Consider the following 23,211-nt stretch of genomic DNA (forward strand, 5'->3'; position numbering starts at 1 on the left):
CACCCAGCTCCTGCACAGCCAACACCCCCACACTGCCGGCACCCCTGCACTGAGGATACCGCCAGCACTCCTGCACTGATGATCACCCCTGCATTGAGGACACCGCCGGCACTCCAGCAATGCTGACACAACCAGCAACCCCACACTGCTGACTCAGCCAGCACCCCCACACTGCCGACAACAATGACACACCCCAGCACTGAGAACACTGCCGGCAATCCCATGTTGCTGACACTATCGGCACTCCTGCACTGAGGACACCACCGACACTCCTTCACTGCCGACACCTCCAGCACCCCAGCACTGAGGACACTGCCAGCATCCCTGCAATGAGGACACCCCTGGCACCCCACACTGCCGACACAGTACCAACACCGTCAGCAACTCTGCACTGAGGACACAAAAGTCATTGCCGACACTGCCAGCACCCCAGAAGTACTGACACCGCCAGCAACTCCACACTGAGTACTCTGCCAGCACTCCTCCACTTCCGACACTCCTGCACTGAGGACTTCGTTGGCATCCCCTGTTACAGTAAGTACACTATTGGTGTATCCGCCCTGCACTGTATCCTGCATTGTATCCGACCCACACTGTATCCCGCACTATGGGGGTCATTCCAAGTTGACAGCAGGCTGCCGATTTTCGCAGTGCTGCGATCAGGTCTCTACTTCGCATGCGTATGCACCGCAATGCGCACGCGCGTCGTACGTGTACAATGTGGATCGTTGCTGACCTATGGATTTAGCGAAGAATCCATTCGCACAGCCGATCGCAAGGAGATTGACAGATAGAGGGCGTTTATGGGTGGCAACTGACTGTTTTCTGGGAGTGGTAGGGAAAACGTAGGCGTGTCTGGGTGTTTGGAGGATGTGTGTGCGACGTCAATTCCATGACCAAAAAGACCAAGGTGATCGCAAGGGCTGAGTAAGTTCAGACCTACTCTGAAACTGCACAAAATGTTTTTGCAGAGCTCGGCTGCACAGGCGTTCGCACACTTGCAAAGTGAAAATATATTCCCCCGTGGGCGGCGACTATGCGTTTGCACGGGTGCTAAAAACAGCTAGCGTGCGATCAACTCGGAATGACCCCCTATATCCACCCCACACTGTATCCAACCCACACGTTATCCTGCACTGTATCTAACCAGCAATGTATCCCAAACTGTATCCTACCCACACTGTATTCCACACTGTGGGCCTAATTCAGACCTGATCGTCACTGCAAATTTGATAGCAGATGGGCAAAACCATGGGGGTAATTCCAAGTTGATTGCAGCAGGAATTTTGTTAGCAGTTGGGCAAAACCATGGTGGTCATTCTGAGTTGTTCGCTCATTGCCGATTTTCGCTATATTGCGATTAGTCACTTACTGCGCATGCGCAAGGTTCGCAGAGCGCATGCGGTTAGTTATTTTACACAAAAGTTAGCTATTTTACTCACAGCATAACGAGGATTTTTCATCGTTCTGGTGATCGTAGTGTGATTGACAGGAAGTGGGTGTTTTTGGGTGGAAACTGGCCGTTTTCTGGGCGTGTGTGAAAAAACGCCGGCGTTTCTGGGAAAAACGCAGGAGTGTCTGAAGAAACGGGGGAGTGTCTGGGCGAACGCTGGGTGTGTTTGTGACGTCAAACCAGGAACGAAACTGACTGAACTGATCGCAATGGCTGAGTAAGTCTGGAGCTACTCAGAAACTGCTAAGCAATTTCTATTCGCAATTCTGCGAATCTTTCGTTCGCAATTCTGCTAAGCTAAGGTACACTCCCAGAGGGCGGCGGTTAAGCGTGTGCAATGCTGCTAAAAGCAGCTAGCGAGCGAACAACTCGGAATGAGGGCCCATGTGCACTGCAGGGGAGGCAGATATAACATGTGCAGAAAGAGTAAAATTTGGGTGGGTTATTTTATTTCTGTGCAGGGTAAATACTGGCTGCTTTATTTTTACACTGCAAATTAGATTGCAGATTGAACACACCACACCCAAATCTAACACTCTCTGCACATGTTAAATCTGCCTCCCCTGCAGTGCACATGGGGGGTCATTCCGAGTTGTTCGCTCGCTAGCAGATTTTAGCAGCATTGCACACGCTAGGCCGCCGCCCTCTGGGAGTGTATCTTTGCTTAGCAGAATAGCAAACGAAAGATTAGCAGAATTGCGAATAGAAATTTCTTAGCAGTTTCTGAGTAGCTCCAGACCTACTCACAGATTGCGATCAGCTCAGGCCAATTCATTCCTGGTTTGACGTCACACACACGCCCAGCGTTCGGCCAACCACTCCCCCGTTTCTCCAGACACTCCCGCGTTTTTCCCTGACACGCCTGCGTTTTTCCGCACACTCCCAGAAAACGGCCAGTTTCCGCCCAGAAACACCCACTTCCTGTCAATCACAATCCGATCACTTCAACGATGAAATTTCTTCGTTCGGACGTGAATAAATTTACTAAGTTTTGTGCTAAAATACTTACCGCATGCGCACTGCGAACCATGCGCATGCGCATTTTTTCCTTAATCGCTCCGTTGCGAAAATCGGCAACGAGCGAACAACTCGGAATGACCCCCATGGTTTTGCCCAACTGCTAATAAAAATTCCTGCTGCGATCAACTTGGAATTACCCCCCATGTGCACTGCAGGGGGGGGCAGATATAACATGTGCAGAGAAGCAGGCCCGGCGCTACCCGCTCAGCAAGGTCTGCAAAGCAGGGAGGCGCTGGGCAAGAGAGGCGCTCCCCGCTCTGCAGACTTGCTGATGCGCAGTGCTGTCACACTCAGGCCCGGCGCTACCCGCTCAGCAAGGTCTGCAAAGCAGGGAGGCGCTGGGCAAGAGAGGCGCTCCCCGCTCTGCAGACTTGCTGATGCGCAGTGCTGTCACACTGACAGGCACAGGCAGCAGCAGCGCCGGCAGCAGCTCTTCAGTCAGTGTGAGGATTTCCTGTGTCAGGGCCCTTCCGTCTCCTCCTTGCTCCTCCCGCTGCACTTCAAGCTAGAGACCAACAGCAGCGTCCCTGTCCACCCCTGTTCCCTCCCCCTGACTCTGAAGACCCACTCCCTCTCTCCCCTCCCCTCCCCTCCGTGGAATCACTAAAACCCAGGAAGTCACGTGGTGCACTTGCCTGTGTGCACTGTGCAGTGATGGAGGAGCCTGCAGACATGAGTAGAGGAGCAGCCACACCACAGGCACAGAGTGTAAGTGTAATATTAATGTGTGTGCTGGGGAGGGGGGGAGTGTAGGTGTAATAATGTCTGGGGGGGGGGGGGAGGAGTGTAGGTGTAATAATATGTGTGCTGGGGCGGAGTGTAGGTGTAATAATGTGTGCGCTGGGGAGGGGGGGAGTGTAGGTGTAATAATGTGTGTGCTGGGGAGGGGGGGAGTGTAGGTATAATAATGTGTGTGCTGGGGGGGGTGCTGGGGGGGAGTGTAGGTGTAATAATGTCGGTGCTGGGGGGGGAGTGTAAGTGTAATAATGTCTGTGCTGGGGGGGGTGCTGGGGGGGAGTGTAGGTGTAATTATGTCGGTGCTGGGGGGGGAGTGTAAGTGTAATAATGTCTGTGCTGGGGGGGAGTGTAAGTGTAATATTAATGTGTGTGCTGGGGAGGCGGGGAGTGTAGGTGTAATAATGTCTGTGCTGGGGGGGGAGTGTAAGTGTAATATTAATGTGTGTGCTGGGAAGGGGGGAGTGTAGGTGTAATAATGTGTGTGCTGGGGAGGGGGGAGTGTAGGTGTAATAATGTGTGTGCTGGGGAGGCGGGGAGTGTAGGTGTAATAATGTGTGTGCTGGGGAGGCGGGGAGTGTAGGTGTAATAATGTGTGTGCTGGGGAGGGGGGGAGTGTAGGTGTAATAATGTGTGTGCTGGGGAGGGGGGGAGTGTAGGTGTAATAATGTGTGTGCTGGGGGGGGGGAGGGTAGGTGTAATAATGTGTGTGCTGGGGAGGGGGGGAGTGTAGGTGTAATAATGTGTGTGCTGGGGAGGGGGGGGGGGAGGGTAGGTGTAATAATGTGTGTGCTGGGGAGGGGGGAGTGTAGGTGTAATAATGTGTGTGCTGGGGAGGGGAGTGTAGGTGTAATAATGTGTGTGCTGGGTGGGGGGGAGTGTAAAGGTGGGTACACACTAGTAGATATATCTATGGACGGATTGGGCAGTGTGTTGAGCACTGCCCGATCCGTCGGGGACTGACGTCATGAACTGGGCGGGCGTGTACACACGCCCGCCCAGTTCAGCTGTCAATTACCGCTGGCCGCCGCAGCATGTGTACAGGCGGTCGGCCGCCCGCCGTACACACACAGCGACGCGCCAATATATCGGTAGATATATTGGCCGTCGGCTGTGCTGCGGGGCCGACGCGATACGTCTGTGAACAACGGAGTTCACAGACGTATCGGCCGTACACTCTGGCCAACGGACCCGCGATAAATCGGCCGTTCAAGAGAACGGCCGATGTATCGGCCAGTGTGTACGGGCCTTAAGTGTAATATTAATGTGTGTGCTGGGGGGGGTGTAAGTGTAAAATTAATGTGTGTGCTGGGGGGGGGTGTAAGTGTAATATTAATGTGTGTACTGGGGAGGTGGGGAGTGTAAGTGTAATATCAATGTGTGTGCTGGGGGGGGTGTAAGTGTAATATTAATGTGTGTGCTGGGCAGGTGGGGAGTGTAAGTGTAATATTAATGTGTGTGGTGGGGAGTGTAAGTGTAATATTAATGTGTGCTGGGGAGGGGAGGGGGAGCATAGGTGTAATATTAATGTGTGCTGGGGATGGGGGGCATGTCATTGTGTTATGCGGCGGTGGGGTGTCAATGTGTGCTGAGGAGTGGGGAAAGTGTCATATAAACAATGTGTACTGGGGGGGGGGGAGGGGGGGTACGTGGCATATTAAAAATATGTTCTGCATGCTTGGTTTTCTGCTTTGGAAATCCAGTGGTGCAACAACAAAAAAAAGTGAATACTCACCTGCTCCGGCGATCCGCTGTTTTCTGTTCCAGGCTACTGCATCCTCTGACCGTTGGACCAACTCCTGCATGAAGAAAGAAGCCAGCCAGAGACGGTAAGGGAAGTTTGTGCAGGGAGAGAGGTGCAGGGTAGCGGCGATGTAGTGTGTGGGGTGCAGGGTAGTGTAGTGTGTGGGAGGGGGCTTCAGGGCAGTGGCTGCAGTGTAGTGTGCGTGGAGGGGGTACAGGGGTAGTATGTACCTTTCATGTGCCCAGACGGTCCCTGGAAGATCTTTCTGCGACGCTAGAGAAGAAAAATAGAATCGGAGGAGACGCATCTCTGCAGAAGGTAAGTAATTAAAGACTAAGCTAATTGCTTATTTAGTCATTGGGGGGTACCTATCACCCGCTGCATCACCTCTCTCTCTCTCTATCTGGTCACCCACTCACTCTCACCCTCTCTCTTGTCACTCTCTCCCTGTCACCAGGGCAGTCCCGGCGCATATGCGGGTTACGCAGCCGCATAGAGCGCCAGACAGTAGAGGGCGCTGCTGCAGACAGTGAGTCATCGCGACTCACTCTCTACAGCGCCGCGGCCGCCCGCCCTTCCGGGACACAGTTCTCCCTGCATCGCAGCCCTCCCCTGATGCCCAGAAACAGGGAGAGGGAACAGTGCACCTCTTTCTCCTGTTAAACGCTCCCTGTCACCCTATGATTCTCACAGTGCCGTTTCTTGCGGCACTTTACGGGTCCCAGATTCCCCCCTCCTCCCTTTTCCCGAGTACTCCTGCTCTGGGGGTAGAGATTTGCGGAATGACGCGGTTGCATTGTGACGTCATGACGCAACCGCGTCAATCTGCGAAACTCCGCCCCCCGAGCAGGAGTACTCGGGAAAAGGGAGGAGGGGGAGCCAAGCTGTTAAGAGGAGACGTCGGCGGCCGGCGCAAGGAGTGGGAAGATCTTGTTGACATGTACGTTGTTTATCTCTCCTCTCCCTTCCTTCCCCCCCCCCCACTTGACACTTGCCTGCCGTACTGTATAGAATGGGGACACTTTCTTGCCGTACTGTGTAAAATAGGGACGTTTTCCTGCCGTACTATGTAAAATAGGGACACTTTCCTGCCGTACTATGTAAAATAGGGACACTTTCCTGCCGTACTGTGTAAAATGGGGACACATGCTGCCATACTGTGTAAAATAGGGACACTTGCCTGCCGTAGTGTTTAAAATAGGGACACTTGCCTGCCGTACTGTGTAAAATAGGGACACTTTCCTGCCGTACTGTGTAAAATAGGGACACTTTCCTGCCGTACTGTGTAAAATGGGGACACATGCTGCCATACTGTGTAAAATAGGGACACTTGCCTGCCGTACTGTGTAAAATAGGGACACTTGCCTGCCGTACTGTGTAAAATAGGGACACTTTCCTGCCATACTGTGTAAAATAGGGACACTTTCCTGCCGTACTGTGTAAAATAGGGACACTTGCCTGCCGTACTGTGTAAAATGGGGACACGTGCCTGCCATAATGTGTAAAATGGGGACTCTTGCCTGCCGTACTGTGTAAAATGGGGACATGTGCCTGCCGTACTGTGTAAAATGGGGACACGTGCCTGCCGTACTGTGTAAAATGGGGACACGTGCCTGCCGCAATGTGTAAAATGGGGACATGTACCTGCCGCAATGTGTAAAATGGGGACATGTGCCTGCCGCAATTTGTAAAATGGGGACTCTTGCCTGCCGTACTGTGTAAAATGGGGGCACATGCCTGCCGTACTGTGTAAAATGGGGACACGTGCCTGCCGCAATGTGTAAAATGGGGACATGTACCTGCCGCAATGTGTAAAATGGGGACATGTGCCTGCCGCAATGTGTAAAATGGGGACATGTGCCTGCCGCAATGTGTAAAATGGGGACATGTGCCTGCCGCAATGTGTAAAATGGGTACTCTTGCCTGCCGTACTGTGTAAAATGGGGACACTTGCCTGTTGTACTGTGTAAAATGGGGGCACGTGCCTGCCGCAATGTGTAAAATGGGGACACTTTCCTGCTGCAATGTGTAAAATAGGGGCTCGTGCCTGCCGCAATGTGTAAAATGGGGACACTTGCCTGCCGTGCTGTGTAAAACGGGGACACGTGCCTGCCGTACTGTGTAAAATGGGGACACGTGCCTGCCGCAATGTGTAAAATGGGGACATGTACCTGCCGCAATGTGTAAAATGGGGACATGTGCCTGCCGCAATTTGTAAAATGGGGACTCTTGCCTGCCGTACTGTGTAAAATGGGGACACTTGCTTGCCGTACTGTGTAAAATGGGGACACGTGCCTGCCGCAATGTGTAAAATGGGGACATGTACCTGCCGCAATGTGTAAAATGGGGACATGTGCCTGCCGCAATGTGTAAAATGGGGACATGTGCCGGCCGCAATGTGTAAAATGGGTACTCTTGCCTGCCGTACTGTGTAAAATGGGGACACTTGCCTGTTGTACTGTGTAAAATGGGGGCACGTGCCTGCCGCAATGTGTAAAATGGGGACACTTTCCTGCTGCAATGTGTAAAATAGGGGCTCGTGCCTGCCGCAATGTGTAAAATGGGGACACTTGCCTGCCGTGCTGTGTAAAATGGGGACACGTGCCTGCTGTAATGTGTAAAATGGGGACACTTTCCTGCCGCATTGTGTAAAATGGGGACACTTGCCTGCCGTGCTGTGTAAAACGGGGACACGTGCCTGCCGTACTGTGTAAAATGGGGACACGTGCCTGCCGCAATGTGTAAAATGGGGACATGTACCTGCCGCAATGTGTAAAATGGGGACATGTGCCTGCCGCAATTTGTAAAATGGGGACTCTTGCCTGCCGTACTGTGTAAAATGGGGGCACATGCCTGCCGTACTGTGTAAAATGGGGACACGTGCCTGCCGCAATGTGTAAAATGGGGACATGTACCTGCCGCAATGTGTAAAATGGAGACATGTGCCTGCCGCAATGTGTAAAATGGGGACATGTGCCTGCCGCAATGTGTAAAATGGGGACATGTGCCGGCCGCAATGTGTAAAATGGGTACTCTTGCCTGCCGTACTGTGTAAAATGGGGGCACTTTGCCTGCCGCAATGTGTAAAAGGGGGACACTTTCCTGCCGCAATGTGTAAAATGGGGACACTTGCCTGCCGTACTGTGTAAAATGGGGACACTTGCCTGTTGTACTGTGTAAAATGGGGGCACGTGCCTGCCGCAATGTGTAAAATGGGGACACTTTCCTGCCGCAATGTGTAAAATAGGGGCTCGTGCCTGCCGCAATGTGTAAAATGGGGACACTTGCCTGCCGTGCTGTGTAAAATGGGGACACGTGCCTGCTGTAATGTGTAAAATGGGGACACTTTCCTGCCGCATTGTGTAAAATGGGGACACTTGCCTGCCGTGCTGTGTAAAACGGGGACACGTGCCTGCTGTAATGTGTAAAATTAGGACTTTTTTTTTTATCTTGTGGTGGCCGTGATGATGAGATTAGATGAGGCCACGCTCATCTTAACAAAGCCACGCCCATTTTAATGAGGTCACGCCCCCTTGCTGTAGGATTAGTTTGGCCACATCTGTGCTTGTAGAAAGGCGCAAAATGTATAGTTTGCAGGAGGGCGCCGAACACCCTAGCACCGGCCCTGCAGAGAAGGTTAGATTTGGGTGGGGTGTGTTCAAACTGAAATGAAATCTAAATTGCAGTGTAAAAACAAAGCAGCCATTATTTACCCTGCACAGAAACAATATAACCCACCCAAATCTAACTCTCTCTGCACATGTTATATCTGCTCCCCCCCTACCCCCGCAGTGCACAACTCTTTGCCCATCTGGTAACAAATTTGTTGTTACGATTCCGACCAGCAATGTATCCAGCACTGTATCCGATCTGAACTGTATCCCGCACTTCAACCAACCGAAACTGTATCCAACCTACACAGTATTCAACTCACACTATAGCAGACCCACAGTGTATTACACACTGTGTCCAACCTGCAGTGTATACCACACTGTATTCAACCCACACTGTATCCAACTTGCACTGTTTCTGACCATCACTGTATCCCACACTGTATCCAACCAGTAATATATCCTGCACTGTATCCGACCTGCACTGTATCCAACCAGCACTGTATCCAACTGACAATGTCTATAATATTTGTCCTATTAAAAACACGTTAAAGGTTAAAGAACACAGTACGCAATTGGCGCAAAAGGTACCGCAAGGGTACGCCCTTAACTATACCTTAAGGAATGTACTTATACTGTAAACATTTGTGCAGTGATAATGTGTAGATGTAATGCAGTGTAACCTTGTTAGCTTAAAAGCTGTATGAGCGACTATGACGCTCTGAGAACCCCTTAGTAATACAATAATCAACCAAATACCGGTCTAAGGTTCTAACGCCTTTAGTGAGAGAATGAGAACGTTCACTTTGCAAAAGAATACACTTTACAATTTATACACTACCAAGATAACATAGAATATCTAACCAAGTAACTACACATAAAATACAATAAAGACACAAGTACGTTTAAGGGGGAGGGGAGAGAGAGGGGGAGAGAGAATGGCTAACAATAACAATAAGACAATATGGTTGCAGAGAAACTTACACATGTGAGGAACAATTGCTGCGCAGTTAGTCAATGCTGAGAATCTTTGTGGAGAAAATACTTGAGCTTACCCAGGCTGCCTGTCCCTATATACACAACACCCAGCAACACAATTGTCCCTACAATGCCGCATGGGGCAGAAGCTAGACTCCATTTTGGGAAAAACCTCCCATGATTCCAAAGACTGCAACACATGGTTCAAAGGGGGAGGGGAAAACACCCAGCAGCAGCCATCTTCTACACCTGATCACAATGTAACCACACATATCATCCTGCCATTCCTACAAACACATGCTATATTTCAGCAAGATGCACTCTATATAAAACCACTACAATCTGTTATAAATCACCATCCACAAAATTATAACAGAGATGCTATGCTACAGATTGTCTACTGTTCCAATTCATTACAGATTTCATAGAGTATCAGCACAAACACCCAACAATCACACAACTGCACAAGCCTCATTAACCTTAAGCCATTTGTATCTCCAAACCAACCACTCTATACCAATCACTTCACAACTACTCTACCTCAAACACATATTTAAACTATTCTATGCCAATCAGCCATGTGATATTGAGATTATGATACTTAGCCTTTCACTTGGTAGTCAGTCCTGGGGATAGGCCAGCCATGCTTCTGGGTGCCAGATAGCTGTGGGAGTAGCTACAGTGCATCTGTCCTCTGAGGCCACAAGCAACTGAACACTGACCTCTTCTCTTAGCCAGGAACTACTTTCCTGTTTGACTGGTTCCTGGGGGAGGGGTCTCTCTTGCTTTGTATATGCTGATCAGGTTCAGCCCTGAAATCTGCCAAAAGGGTTGTCTTCAGTTCCCTGTTCACTGCATTGTTCTAACAAAGTGATTTTTAGCTTTTATACATATAATCATAACTATCCGCAGCAATGTCCCACAACTTCACAACAAGTATCAAATTAATCTACACACCAATCTGCTTGTTTCAATATTAAACATGACGGGTGTATCTGGTTCTGTTCAAATAATACACATTCATGACATTAATTCATTAGCTAATTTTAAATCTCCATGATGTCTGGTGCTTGATATTATTATAATTATGTACTGTATGAAATAAGTGTCGAATCCATCTCTGTGCCATGTCCGTGTAAATGCGTGTGTTACCATATATTGCTGTGCTCGCTGCGCATATTTGCAAGTATAGCGACTTAAATGTGTGCAGTTTGTATGTTCTCTCTATGTAATATTTTTGACTTTGACACAACCCACACAGTATTTAACCAGCACCGTATCCAACCCACACTGTATCCCGCACTGTATCCAACCCACACACAATCTAACCACCACTGTATCCAACCCAAACTGTATTCCGCACTGTATCCAACCTGTCCTGTATAACGCACTGTATCCAACCCACATTGTATCTGACCAGCACTGTAACCACCCTTTCGTATTTTGGTTTTGGTTTTGGTTTTGGATCTGGATGATTATTGAAAAAACATAAAAACAGCTAAAATCACAGAATTTGGGGGGCAGTTTTGATCCTACTGTATTATTAATAGTGATGAGCGGGTTCGGTTCCTCGGAAACCGAACCCCCCTGAACTTCACCCATTTTACACGGGTCCGAGGCATACTCGGATTCTCCCGTATGGCTCGGTTAACCCGAGCGCGCCCGAACGTCATCATCCCGCTGTCGGATTCTCGCGAGATTCGGATTCTATATAAGCAGCCGCGCGTCGCCGCTATTTTCACTCGTGCATTGGAAATGTTAGGGAGAGGACGTGGCTAGCGTCCTCTCCGTTTATTAATATTGATGCAAATATTTGTGCTTATTGCTTAATTGTGGGGACTGGGGAGCAGCTGTATTATATAGGAGGAGTACAGTGCAGAGTTTTGCTGATCATTGACCACCAATTTTATCCGTTCTCTGTCTGAAAAACGCTCCATATCTGTGCTCAGTGTGCTGCATATATCTGTGCTCACACTGCTTTATTGTGGGGATTGGGGACCAGCAGTATTATATAGGAGGAGTACAGTGCAGAGTTTTGCTGACCAGTGACCACCAGTATTATACGTTGTCTGCCTGAAAAACGCTCCATATCTGTGCTCAGTGTGCTGCATATATCTGTGCTCACACTGCTTTATTGTGGGGACTGGGGACCAGAAGTATTATATAGGAGGAGTACAGTGCAGAGTTTTGCTGACAGTGACCACCAGTATATATAGCAGTACGGTACGGAAGGCCACTGCTCTACCTACCTCTGTGTCGTCAAGTATACTATCCATCTAGATTCTATACCTGTGGTGCATTTTAGTTTTGCAGTTTGCTGACAGTGACCACCAGTATATATAGCAGTACGGTACGGAAGGCCACTGCTCTACCTACCTCTGTGTCGTCAAGTATACTATCCATCTAGATTCTATACCTGTGGTGCATTTTAGTTTTGCAGTTTGCTGACAGTGACCACCAGTATATATAGCAGTACGGTACGGAAGGCCACTGCTCTACCTACCTCTGTGTCATCAAGTATACTATCCATCTAGATTCTATACCTGTGGTGCATTTTAGTTTTGCAGTTTGCTGACAGTGACCACCAGTATATATAGCAGTACGGTACGGAAGGCCACTGCTCTACCTACCTCTGTGTCGTCAAGTATACTATCCATCTAGATTCTATACCTGTGGTGCATTTTAGTTTTGCAGTTTGCTGACAGTGACCACCAGTATATATAGCAGTACGGTACGGAAGGCCACTGCTCTACCTACCTCTGTGTCGTCAAGTATACTATCCATCTAGATTCTATACCTGTGGTGCATTTTAGTTTTGCAGTTTGCTGACAGTGACCACCAGTATATATAGCAGCACTGTACAGAAAGGCCACTGCTCTACCTACCTCTGTGTCGTCAAGTATACTATCCATCTAGATTCTATACCTGTGGTGCATTTTAGTTTTGCAGTTTGCTGACAGTGACCACCAGTATATATAGCAGTACGGTACGGAAGGCCACTGCTCTACCTACCTCTGCGTCGTCAAGTATACTATCCATCTAGATTCTATACCTGTGGTGCATTTTAGTTTTGCAGTTTGCTGACAGTGACCACCAGTATATATAGCAGTACGGTACGGAAGGCCACTGCTCTACCTACCTCTGTGTCGTCAGGTATACTATCCATCTAGATTCTATACCTGTGGTGCATTTTAGTTTTGCAGTTTGCTGACAGTGACCACCAGTATATATAGCAGTACGGTATGGAAGGCCACTGCTCTACCTACCTCTGTGTCGTCAAGTATACTATCCATCTAGATTCTATACCTGTGGTGCATTTTAGTTTTGCAGTTTGCTGACAGTGACCACCAGTATATATAGCAGTACGGTACGGAAGGCCACTGCTCTACCTACCTCTGTGTCGTCAAGTATACTATCCATCTAGATTCTATGCCTGTGGTGCATTTTAGTTTTGCAGTTTGCTGACAGTGACCACCAGTATATATAGCAGTACGGTACGGAAGGCCACTGCTCTACCTACCTCTGTGTCGTCAAGATTACTATCCATCCATACCTGTGGTGCATTTCAGTTGTGCGCAGTATATATAGTAGTAGGCCATTGCTATTGATACTGGCATATAATTCCTCACATTAAAAAATGGAGAACAAAAATGTGGAGGTTAAAATAGGGAAAGATCAAGATCCATTTCCACCTCGTGCTGAAGCTGCTGCCACTAGTCATGGCCGAGACGATGAAATGCCATCAACATCGTCTGCCAAGGCCGATGTCCAATGTCATAGTAGAGAGCATGTAAAATCCAAAAAACAAAAGTTTAGTAAAATGACCCAAAAATCATAATTGAAAGCGTCTGATGAGAAGCGTAAACTTGCCAATATGCCATTTACGGCACGGAGTGGCAAGGAACGGCTGAGGCACTGGCCTATGTTCATGGCTAGTGGTTCAGATTCACATGAGGATGGAAGCACTCATCCTCTCGCTAGAAAACTGCAGTGCCACTCCTAGATGGGCCAGGTGTTTGTGTCGGCCACTTGTGTCGCTTAGCTTAGTCACACAGCGACCTTGGTGCGCCTCTTTTTTTCTTTGCATCATGTGCTGTTTGGGGACTATTTTTTTGAAGTGCCATCCTGACTGACACTGCAGTGCCACTCCTAGATGGGCCAGGTGTTTGTGTCGGCCACTTGGGTCGCTTAGCTTAGTCACACAGCTACCTCATTGCGCCTCTTTTTTTCTTTGCATCATGTGCTGTTTGGGGACAATTTTTTTGAAGTGCTTTCCTGCCTGACACTGCAGTGCCACTCCTAGATGGGCCAGGTGTTTGTGTCGGCCACTTGTGTCGCTTAGCTTAGTCACACAGCGACCTTGGTGTGCCTCTTTTTTTCTTTGCATCATGTGCTTTTTGGGGACTATTTTTTTGAAGTGCCATCCTGCCTGACACTGCAGTGCCACTCCTAGATGGGCCAGGTGTTTGTGTCGGCCATTTGGGTCGCTTAGCTTAGTCACACAGCTACCTCATTGCGCCTCTTTTTTTCTTTGCATCATGTGCTGTTTGGGGACAATTTTTTTGAAGTGCCATCCTGCCTGACACTGCAGTGCCACTCCTAGATGGGCCAGGTGTTTGTGTCGGCCACTTGTGTCGCTTAACTTATTCGCACAGCGACCTTGGTGCGCCTCTTTTTTTCTTTGCATCATGTGCTGTTTGGGGACTATTTTTTTGAAGTGCCATCCTGCCTGACACTGCAGTGCCACTCCTAGATGGGCCAGGTGTTTGTGTCGGCCACTTGTGTCGCTTAGCTTAGTCACACAGCGACCTTGGTGCGCCTCTTTTTTTCTTTGAATCATGTGCTGTTTGGGGACTATTTTTTGGAAGTGCCATCCTGTTTGACACTGCAGTGCCACTCCTAGATGGGCCAGGTGTTTGTGTCGGCCACTTGTGTCGCTTAGCTTAGTCACACAGCGACCTTGGTGCGCCTCTTTTTTTCTTTGCTTCATGTGCTGTTTGGGGACTATTTTTTTGAAGTGCCATCCTGCCTGACACTGCAGTGCCACTCCTAGATTGGCCAGGTGTTTGTGTCGGCCACTTGTGTCGCTTAGCTTAGTCACACAGCAACCTTGGTGCGCCTCTTTTTTTCTTTGCATCATGTGCTGTTTGGGGACTATTTTTTTGAAGTGCCATCCTGCCTGACACTGCAGTGCCACTCCTAGATGGGCCAGGTGTTTGTGTCGGCCACTTGTGTCGCTTAGCTTAGTCACACAGCGACCTTGGTGCACCTCTTTTTTTCTTTGCATCATGTGCTGTTTGGGGACTATTTTTTTGAAGTGCCATCCTGCCTGACACTGCAGTGCCACTCCTAGATGGGCCAGGTGTTTGTGTCGGCCACTTGTGTCGCTTAGCTTAGTCACACAGCGACCTTGGTGCACCTCTTTTTTTCTTTGCATCATGTGCTGTTTGGGGACTATTTTTTTGAAGTGCCATCCTGCCTGACACTGCAGTGCCACTCCTAGATGGGCCAGGTGTTTGTGTCGGCCACTTGGGTCGCTTAGCTTAGTCACACAGCTACCTCATTGCGCCTCTTTTTTTCTTTGCATCATGTGCTGTTTGGGGACAATTTTTTTGAAGTGCTATCCTGCCTGACACTGCAGTGCCACTCCTAGATGGGCCAGGTGTTTGTGTCGGCCACTTGTGTCGCTTAGCTTAGTCACACAGCGACCTTGGTGCGCCTCTTTTTTTCTTTGCATCATGTGCTGTTTGGGGACTATTTTTTTGAAGTGCCATCCTGCCTGACACTGCAGTGCCACTCCTAGATGGGCCAGGTGTTTGTGTCGGCCACTTGGGTCGCTTAGCTTAGTCACACAGCTACCTCATTGCGCCTCTTTTTTTCTTTGCATCATGTGCTGTTTGGGGACAATTTTTTTGAAGTGCTATCCTGCCTGACACTGCAGTGCCACTCCTAGATGGGCCAGGTGTTTGTGTCGGCCACTTGTGTCGCTTAGCTTAGTCACACAGCGACCTTGGTGCGCCTCTTTTTTTCTTTGCATCATGTGCTGTTTGGGGACTATTTTTTTGAAGTGCCATCCTGCCTGACACTGCAGTGCCACTCCTAGATGGGCCAGGTGTTTGTGTCGGCCACTTGGGTCGCTTAGCTTAGTCACACAGCTACCTCATTGCGCCTCTTTTTTTCTTTGCATCATGTGCTGTTTGGGGACTATTTTTTTGAAGTGCCATCCTGCCTGACACTGCAGTGCCACTCCTAGATGGGCCAGGTGTTTGTGTCGGCCACTTGTGTCGCTTAGCTTATTCACACAGCGACCTTGGTGCGCCTCTTTTTTTCTTTGCATCATGTGCTGTTTGGGGACTATTTTTTTGAAGTGCCATCCTGCCTGACACTGCAGTGCCACTCCTAGATGGGCCAGGTGTTTGTGTCGGCCACTTGTGTCGCTTAGCTTAGTCACACAGCGACCTTGGTGCGCCTCTTTTTTTCTTTGAATCATGTGCTGTTTGGGGACTTTTTTTTTTGGAAGTGCCATCCTGTTTGACACTGCAGTGCCACTCCTAGATGGGCCAGGTGTTTGTGTCGGCCACTTGTGTCGCTTAGCTTAGTCACACAGCGACCTTGGTGCGCCTCTTTTTTTCTTTGCTTCATGTGCTGTTTGGGGACTATTTTTTTGAAGTGCCATCCTGCCTGACACTGCAGTGCCACTCCTAGATGGGCCAGGTGTTTGTGTCGGCCACTTGTGTCGCTTAGCTTAGTCACACAGCAACCTTGGTGCGCCTCTTTTTTTCTTTGCATCATGTGCTGTTTGGGGACTATTTTTTTGAAGTGCCATCCTGCCTGACACTGCAGTGCCACTCCTAGATGGGCCAGGTGTTTGTGTCGGCCACTTGTGTCGCTTAGCTTAGTCACACAGCGACCTTGGTGCGCCTCTTTTTTTCTTTGCATCATGTGCTGTTTGGGGACTATTTTTTTGAAGTGTCATCCTGCCTGACACTGCAGTGCCACTCCTAGATGGGCCAGGTGTTTGTGTCGGCCACTTGTGTCGCTTAGCTTAGTCACACAGCGACCTTGGTGCACCTCTTTTTTTCTTTGCATCATGTGCTGTTTGGGGACTATTTTTTTGAAGTGCCATCCTGCCTGACACTGCAGTGCCACTCCTAGATGGGCCAGGTGTTTGTGTCGGCCACTTGTGTCGCTTAGCTTAGTCACACAGCAACCTTGCTGCGCCTCTTTTTTTCTTTGCATCATGTGCTGTTTGGGGACTATTTTTTTGAAGTGCCATCCTGCCTGACACTGCAGTGCCACTCCTAGATTGGCCAGGTGTTTGTGTCGGCCACTTGTGTCGCTTAGCTTAGTCACACAGCAACCTTGGTGCGCCTCTTTTTTTCTTTGCATCATGTGCTGTTTGGGGACTATTTTTTTGAAGTGCCATCCTGCCTGACACTGCAGTGCCACTCCTAGATGGGCCAGGTGTTTGTGTCGGCCACTTGTGTCGCTTAGCTTAGTCACACAGCGACCTTGGTGCACCTCTTTTTTTCTTTGCATCATGTGCTGTTTGGGGACTATTTTTTTGAAGTGCCATCCTGCCTGACACTGCAGTGCCACTCCTAGATGGGCCAGGTGTTTGTGTCGGCCACTTGTGTCGCTTAGCTTAGTCACACAGCGACCTTGGTGCACCTCTTTTTTTCTTTGCATCATGTGCTGTTTGGGGACTATTTTTTTGAAGTGCCATCCTGCCTGACACTGCAGTGCCACTCCTAGATGGGCCAGGTGTTTGTGTCGGCCACTTGGGTCGCTTAGCTTAGTCACACAGCTACCTCATTGCGCCTCTTTTTTTCTTTGCATCATGTGCTGTTTGGGGACAATTTTTTTGAAGTGCTATCCTGCCTGACACTGCAGTGCCACTCCTAGATGGGCCAGGTGTTTGTGTCGGCCACTTGTGTCGCTTAGCTTAGTCACACAGCGACCTTGGTGCGCCTCTTTTTTTCTTTGCATCATGTGCTGTTTGGGGACTATTTTTTTGAAGTGCCATCCTGCCTGACACTGCAGTGCCACTCCTAGATGGGCCAGGTGTTTGTGTCGGCCACTTGGGTCGCTTAGCTTAGTCACACAGCTACCTCATTGCGCCTCTTTTTTTCTTTGCATCATGTGCTGTTTGGGGACAATTTTTTTGAAGTGCTATCCTGCCTGACACTGCAGTGCCACTCCTAGATGGGCCAGGTGTTTGTGTCGGCCACTTGTGTCGCTTAGCTTAGTCACAGAGCGACCTTGGTGCGCCTCTTTTTTTCTTTGCATCATGTGCTGTTTGGGGACTATTTTTTTGAAGTGCCATCCTGCCTGACACTGCAGTGCCACTCCTAGATGGGCCAGGTGTTTGTGTCGGCCACTTGGGTCGCTTAGCTTAGTCACACAGCTACCTCATTGCGCCTCTTTTTTTCTTTGCATCATGTGCTGTTTGGGGACTATTTTTTTGAAGTGCCATCCTGCCTGACACTGCAGTGCCACTCCTAGATGGGCCAGGTGTTTGTGTCGGCCACTTGTGTCGCTTAGCTTATTCACACAGCGACCTTGGTGCGCCTCTTTTTTTCTTTGCATCATGTGCTGTTTGGGGACTATTTTTTTGAAGTGCCATCCTGCCTGACACTGCAGTGCCACTCCTAGATGGGCCAGGTGTTTGTGTCGGCCACTTGTGTCGCTTAGCTTAGTCACACAGCGACCTTGGTGCGCCTCTTTTTTTCTTTGAATCATGTGCTGTTTGGGGACTTTTTTTTTTGGAAGTGCCATCCTGTTTGACACTGCAGTGCCACTCCTAGATGGGCCAGGTGTTTGTGTCGGCCACTTGTGTCGCTTAGCTTAGTCACACAGCGACCTTGGTGCGCCTCTTTTTTTCTTTGCTTCATGTGCTGTTTGGGGACTATTTTTTTGAAGTGCCATCCTGCCTGACACTGCAGTGCCACTCCTAGATGGGCCAGGTGTTTGTGTCGGCCACTTGTGTCGCTTAGCTTAGTCACACAGCAACCTTGGTGCGCCTCTTTTTTTCTTTGCATCATGTGCTGTTTGGGGACTATTTTTTTGAAGTGCCATCCTGCCTGACACTGCAGTGCCACTCCTAGATGGGCCAGGTGTTTGTGTCGGCCACTTGTGTCGCTTAGCTTAGTCACACAGCGACCTTGGTGCGCCTCTTTTTTTCTTTGCATCATGTGCTGTTTGGGGACTATTTTTTTGAAGTGCCATCCTGCCTGACACTGCAGTGCCACTCCTAGATGGGCCAGGTGTTTGTGTCGGCCACTTGTGTCGCTTAGCTTAGTCACACAGCGACCTTGGTGCACCTCTTTTTTTCTTTGCATCATGTGCTGTTTGGGGACTATTTTTTTGAAGTGCCATCCTGCCTGACACTGCAGTGCCACTCCTAGATGGGCCAGGTGTTTGTGTCGGCCACTTGTGTCGCTTAGCTTAGTCACACAGCAACCTTGCTGCGCCTCTTTTTTTCTTTGCATCATGTGCTGTTTGGGGACTATTTTTTGGAAGTGCCATCCTGCCTGACACTGCAGTGCCACTCCTAGATGGGCCAGGTGTTTGTGTCGGCCACTTGTGTCGCTTAGCTTAGTCACACAGCGACCTTGGTGCGCCTCTTTTTTTCTTTGCTTCATGTGCTGTTTGGGGACTATTTTTTTGAAGTGACATCCTGCCTGACACTGCAGTGCCACTCCTAGATGGGCCAGGTGTTTGTGTCGGCCACTTGTGTCGCTTAGCTTAGTCACACAGCAACCTTGGTGCGCCTCTTTTTTTCTTTGCATCATGTGCTGTTTGGGGACTATTTTTTTGAAGTGCCATCCTGCCTGACACTGCAGTGCCACTCCTAGATGGGCCAGGTGTTTGTGTCGGACACTTGTGTCGCTTAGCTTAGTCACACAGCGACCTTGGTGCACCTCTTTTTTTCTTTGCATCATGTGCTGTTTGGGGACTATTTTTTTGAAGTGCCATCCTGCCTGACACTGCAGTGCCACTCCTAGATGGGCCAGGTGTTTGTGTCGGCCACTTGTGTCGCTTAGCTTAGTCACACAGCGACCTTGGTGCACCTCTTTTTTTCTTTGCATCATGTGCTATTTGGGGACTATTTTTTTGAAGTGCCATCCTGCCTGACACTGCAGTGCCACTCCTAGATGGGCCAGGTGTTTGTGTCGGCCACTTGGGTCGCTTAGCTTAGTCACACAGCTACCTCATTGCGCCTCTTTTTTTCTTTGCATCATGTGCTGTTTGGGGACAATTTTTTTGAAGTGCTATCCTGCCTGACACTGCAGTGCCACTCCTAGATGGGCCAGGTGTTTGTGTCGGCCACTTGTGTCGCTTAGCTTAGTCACACAGCGACCTTGGTGCGCCTCTTTTTTTCTTTGCATCATGTGCTGTTTGGGGACTATTTTTTTGAAGTGCCATCCTGCCTGACACTGCAGTGCCACTCCTAGATGGGCCAGGTGTTTGTGTCGGCCACTTGGGTCGCTTAGCTTAGTCACACAGCTACCTCATTGCGCCTCTTTTTTTCTTTGTATCATGTGCTGTTTGGGGACAATTTTTTTGAAGTGCTATCCTGCCTGACACTGCAGTGCCACTCCTAGATGGGCCAGGTGTTTGTGTCGGCCACTTGTGTCGCTTAGCTTAGTCACACAGCGACCTTGGTGCGCCTCTTTTTTTCTTTGCATCATGTGCTGTTTGGGGACTATTTTTTTGAAGTGCCATCCTGCCTGACACTGCAGTGCCACTCCTAGATGGGCCAGGTGTTTGTGTCGGCCACTTGGGTCGCTTAGCTTAGTCACACAGCTACCTCATTGCGCCTCTTTTTTTCTTTGCATCATGTGCTGTTTGGGGACTATTTTTTTGAAGTGCCATCCTGCCTGACACTGCAGTGCCACTCCTAGATGGGCCAGGTGTTTGTGTCGGCCACTTGTGTCGCTTAGCTTATTCACACAGCGACCTTGGTGCGCCTCTTTTTTTCTTTGCATCATGTGCTGTTTGGGGACTATTTTTTTGAAGTGCCATCCTGCCTGACACTGCAGTGCCACTCCTAGATGGGCCAGGTGTTTGTGTCGGCCACTTGTGTCGCTTAGCTTAGTCACACAGCGACCTTGGTGCGCCTCTTTTTTTCTTTGAATCATGTGCTGTTTGGGGACTTTTTTTTTTGGAAGTGCCATCCTGCCTGACACTGCAGTGCCACTCCTAGATGGGCCAGGTGTTTGTGTCGGCCACTTGTGTCGCTTAGCTTAGTCACACAGCAACCTTGGTGCGCCTCTTTTTTTCTTTGCATCATGTGCTGTTTGGGGACTATTTTTTTGAAGTGCCATCCTGCCTGACACTGCAGTGCCACTCCTAGATGGGCCAGGTGTTTGTGTCGGCCACTTGTGTCGCTTAGCTTAGTCACACAGCGACCTTGGTGCGCCTCTTTTTTTCTTTGCATCATGTGCTGTTTGGGGACTATTTTTTTGAAGTGCCATCCTGCCTGACACTGCAGTGCCACTCCTAGATGGGCCAGGTGTTTGTGTCGGCCACTTGTGTCGCTTAGCTTAGTCACACAGCGACCTTGGTGCACCTCTTTTTTTCTTTGCATCATGTGCTGTTTGGGGACTATTTTTTTGAAGTGCCATCCTGCCTGACACTGCAGTGCCACTCCTAGATGGGCCAGGTGTTTGTGTCGGCCACTTGTGTCGCTTAGCTTAGTCACACAGCGACCTTGCTGCGCCTCTTTTTTTCTTTGCATCATGTGCTGTTTGGGGACTATTTTTTGGAAGTGCCATCCTGCCTGACACTGCAGTGCCACTCCTAGATGGGCCAGGTGTTTGTGTCGGCCACTTGTGTCGCTTAGCTTAGTCACACAGCGACCTTGGTGCGCCTCTTTTTTTCTTTGCTTCATGTGCTGTTTGGGGACTATTTTTTTGAAGTGACATCCTGCCTGACACTGCAGTGCCACTCCTAGATGGGCCAGGTGTTTGTGTCGGCCACTTGTGTCGCTTAGCTTAGTCACACAGCAACCTTGGTGCGCCTCTTTTTTTCTTTGCATCATGTGCTGTTTGGGGACTATTTTTTTGAAGTGCCATCCTGCCTGACACTGCAGTGCCACTCCTAGATGGGCCAGGTGTTTGTGTCGGCCACTTGTGTCGCTTAGCTTAGTCACACAGCGACCTTGGTGCGCCTCTTTTTTTCTTTGCATCATGTGCTGTTTGGGGACTATTTTTTTGAAGTGCCATCCTGCCTGACACTGCAGTGCCACTCCTAGATGGGCCAGGTGTTTGTGTCGGCCACTTGTGTCGCTTAGCTTAGTCACACAGCGACCTTGGTGCACCTCTTTTTTTCTTTGCATCATGTGCTGTTTGGGGACTATTTTTTTGAAGTGCCATCCTGCCTGACACTGCAGTGCCACTCCTAGATGGGCCAGGTGTTTGTGTCGGCCACTTGTGTCGCTTAGCTTAGTCACACAGCGACCTTGCTGCGCCTCTTTTTTTCTTTGCATCATGTGCTGTTTGGGGACTATTTTTTGGAAGTGCCATCCTGCCTGACACTGCAGTGCCACTCCTAGATGGGCCAGGTGTTTGTGTCGGCCACTTGTGTCGCTTAGCTTAGTCACACAGCGACCTTGGTGCACCTCTTTTTTTCTTTGCATTATGTGCTGTTTGAGGACTATTTTTTTGAAGTGCCATCCTGCCTGACACTGCAGTGCCACTCCTAGATGGGCCAGGTGTTTGTGTCGGCCACTTGTGTCGCTTAGCTTAGTCACACAGCGACCTTGGTGTGCCTCTTTTTTTCTTTGCATCATGTGCTTTTTGGGGACTATTTTTTTGAAGTGCCATCCTGCCTGACACTGCAGTGCCACTCCTAGATGGGCCAGGTGTTTGTGTCGGCCATTTGGGTCGCTTAGCTTAGTCACACAGCTACCTCATTGCGCCTCTTTTTTTCTTTGCATCATGTGCTGTTTGGGGACAATTTTTTTGAAGTGCCATCCTGCCTGACACTGCAGTGCCACTCCTAGATGGGCCAGGTGTTTGTGTCGGCCACTTGTGTCGCTTAACTTATTCGCACAGCGACCTTGGTGCGCCTCTTTTTTTCTTTGCATCATGTGCTGTTTGGGGACTATTTTTTTGAAGTGCCATCCTGCCTGACACTGCAGTGCCACTCCTAGATGGGCCAGGTGTTTGTGTCGGCCACTTGTGTCGCTTAGCTTAGTCACACAGCGACCTTGGTGCGCCTCTTTTTTTCTTTGAATCATGTGCTGTTTGGGGACTATTTTTTGGAAGTGCCATCCTGTTTGACACTGCAGTGCCACTCCTAGATGGGCCAGGTGTTTGTGTCGGCCACTTGTGTCGCTTAGCTTAGTCACACAGCGACCTTGGTGCGCCTCTTTTTTTCTTTGCTTCATGTGCTGTTTGGGGACTATTTTTTTGAAGTGCCATCCTGCCTGACACTGCAGTGCCACTCCTAGATTGGCCAGGTGTTTGTGTCGGCCACTTGTGTCGCTTAGCTTAGTCACACAGCAACCTTGGTGCGCCTCTTTTTTTCTTTGCATCATGTGCTGTTTGGGGACTATTTTTTTGAAGTGCCATCCTGCCTGACACTGCAGTGCCACTCCTAGATGGGCCAGGTGTTTGTGTCGGCCACTTGTGTCGCTTAGCTTAGTCACACAGCGACCTTGG

General features: G+C 49.5%; 1 long non-coding RNA gene across 1 annotated transcript in view; it reads left to right on the plus strand.

The window, feature by feature from the left end:
- Window positions 1–3,096: 3,096 nt before the first annotated feature.
- Window positions 3,097–23,211, plus strand: part of LOC134911300 (uncharacterized) — a 60,493-nt gene continuing 40,378 nt past the window's right edge. Inside the window, exons 1-2 of the long non-coding RNA XR_010176462.1 lie at window positions 3,097–3,181; window positions 4,976–5,037. This is a non-coding gene — a long non-coding RNA (uncharacterized LOC134911300). The remainder of the gene's footprint in view (window positions 3,182–4,975; window positions 5,038–23,211) is intronic.

This window comes from Pseudophryne corroboree, chromosome 4 (assembly GCF_028390025.1).
Source record: "Pseudophryne corroboree isolate aPseCor3 chromosome 4, aPseCor3.hap2, whole genome shotgun sequence".
Classification (NCBI taxonomy): Eukaryota; Metazoa; Chordata; class Amphibia; order Anura; family Myobatrachidae; genus Pseudophryne; species Pseudophryne corroboree.